The sequence below is a fragment of the Pteropus vampyrus genome, unplaced genomic scaffold, assembly GCF_000151845.1.
Source record: "Pteropus vampyrus isolate Shadow unplaced genomic scaffold, Pvam_2.0 Scaffold15, whole genome shotgun sequence".
Taxonomy (NCBI): Eukaryota; Metazoa; Chordata; class Mammalia; order Chiroptera; family Pteropodidae; genus Pteropus; species Pteropus vampyrus.
Genome location: NW_011888796.1, coordinates 6,579,290 through 6,581,741, shown reverse-complemented (window position 1 = coordinate 6,581,741; position 2,452 = coordinate 6,579,290). Strand labels below are relative to the sequence as shown.

Here is a 2,452-nt window from a genome sequence, read left to right as displayed (position 1 = left end):
TAAAACTATGGCATTGATGTACCAGAGAAAGGCCATTGCTCTAATCCTTGTAACTGGAGTAAACATTGTATCTGATCCACTGATGGACTGTTATTCTTGACCTTGAAACACAGTGGTATTAAGTGCAGGTTCCTTATAAGTCTTGTGCTGAGGGTGGGACTGGACCTGGGGAATTAATACTAAGCTTGTGCATCTCAGCCTATAACTGATTCAGTCCTCAGAGTCAAAGATTATGGAAAGATTGATAAAAGTGGCAAACACTCGTAGGCTTTTCTTATCAAATTGTTCCACAAAGTCAACAAAGAGTTTAATAATAATAAATAGTGTAATACCTGTGCCTATAACTGACTTGGTGAGGAACATTGGCCTTTGAGTCCCAGAACTTACAATTTATCAAGCGGGAAAGTGACACACACTTTAGATACACCAACTAGTAAATTAGGAGGAGAATAAATGATTGCCCTTTGGAAAAATATGATAGACTAAACTCTGGTCCAAACAATAAGGAGAAGTTTTTCATTAAAATACCACCAACGAGGGCTCTTCCCTATCTATCACAAACCCACATGATAGATAACTCAACCTTTTTTCAAAGAGCTGTAGGAATAGTGTTTATGTATGAGAACCCCTTGTAGATGATTGGAAAGGGAATATGGGAAGTTGCAAAGTTAATCAAATATAAACTAATCTTTATTAACCTCCCAAGTTGGCAAAAGAAATCTGTAGGGGCAAAATCCTAAAGTGCCTGATTGACCACAGCTGCGTGGACTGATAGACTTCAACCTCCATAGAGAGCCTGACAGCTGAGGCTGAAAGCTGAAGCATCTGGCTACCCTTAGGCCTTTTTACCTCATCCCGGATGACTGTGGCATGAGCAGCACCACAGAGCCCTAAAGCACGGCAGGCTGGGGAGCAAGGATGACAACAACAGAGATCGGGCTTTTGAAGGACTGATGCCAGGTCTTTCATCCAGAAGCAGTGCAAGACCCTCTCCCCGCAATGTGCCCTCCTGTAGGTTCACATAGCCTACCTCTGGCTGTCCTTACATCCGATGGACATAACATCTCATTCCCAACATTAAAATGACAGAGTTCTCCCAGCCCAGCTCGTGCTCTTCAAGGAGACCAAACCACTTCTTTCTCAAAACATCTGAAGATTTCTTTTTTCGATTTTGGCGAATAAGTTAGATAAGATTGGAGCTCTCTACTAGATGCGATCTGTGGGTGAAAACTCCAAGAATTTTATTTAGCTCAACTTCAAATATGTGTTAAATGTTAACAGAGAGTCTTGCTAGGTCCAGTCTCTGACTAGTGTGCAAACTTAAAGCAGTCAGTTTCCACTTGCAAGCCGTGGGAAGTTAGCCTCCCAGGCAGCACCTCGGATCTGAACCTCAGGACTTTCCCCGGGAGAATCATATCGGGGAAACTACTGCAGAACCCGCCTGTTAACAGAGTGGATGGCCAAGCTCTCCCGAGGTAGCGACACGTTTATACTGAGCTTTGCATTCTACACGTTCCTAGGTGACCATTTACGATTCTCATTGCTTATGTAGCACCACTACCTGCTGTACTTTCTTTGTTTGTTGATACCTGACTGGGGTGGACAGGTCAGTCAGTTTGCCTGCCCTACCTTTGTCCCCTTCTCAGAGTCAGTATGCCCCCCACTGCCAGATATATGGAGTTTTGACGAAGAGACACTACAGACCGGTTTTTTTTGTTGTTGTTGTTTATCAAGTTTTATATCAATTTAGAGTCATAATCCCCATTTATTAAAGCTTATGTTCTGACTCTTTAAATCTAGTATATTAGCCACCTGTCCCAGCTTTGTGTCATCCAAATATTCGATCACCATACTTCTTCATCCAAGTAACTAATAAAAATGTTGCCTAGATTTGACTAAATGTTGACTTGTTGACTAGATGGTAGATTTATTTCATGGAATATAAGATAAGCATTCAATATGTTGTTGCAAATCTTTTTACTGTCATGGGAAGATGTCCATAGTACTTAGAAAAGTGAAAAAAAAAAAGCATGCTCGTTAAAATATGTGTGAGTATATATAAACACAGAAAAAGGCCTGGAAAGAGAGCACCAAAAAAGTTAGTGTTTATATCTGACTGGCCAGGCTACCAGTAATTTTTCATTTTTTAAAATTATTTATTATTATTTATGCCTACAGCACCTGGTCTTCCTAGGTGGTCTTCCATCCAAGTACTAACCAGGCCCGACCCTGCTTAGCTTCTGAGGTCAGACATCGGGCTTGTTCAGGATGGCATGGCCGTAGACCAGGGACTATGGCTCCACTGGGGCACGAACCCAGGACCTTCTGTGTGTAAAGTAGATGTACTAACTGCTACACTATGGAACTATGTCCTCATTTTCTTTTTAATGCTTATATGTATCTTCTGAAAAATAATTTAAAGAGCATGAATAGCTTTTATAAATAGAGAAAA

At 41.1% G+C, this 2,452-nt stretch overlaps 1 pseudogene; it reads right to left on the bottom strand.

Moving 5' to 3' along the window:
- Positions 1 to 2,169: 2,169 nt before the first annotated feature.
- On the bottom strand, positions 2,170 to 2,285 carry LOC111735880 (annotated as a pseudogene).
- Between the last annotated feature and the right edge of the window lie 167 nt (positions 2,286 to 2,452).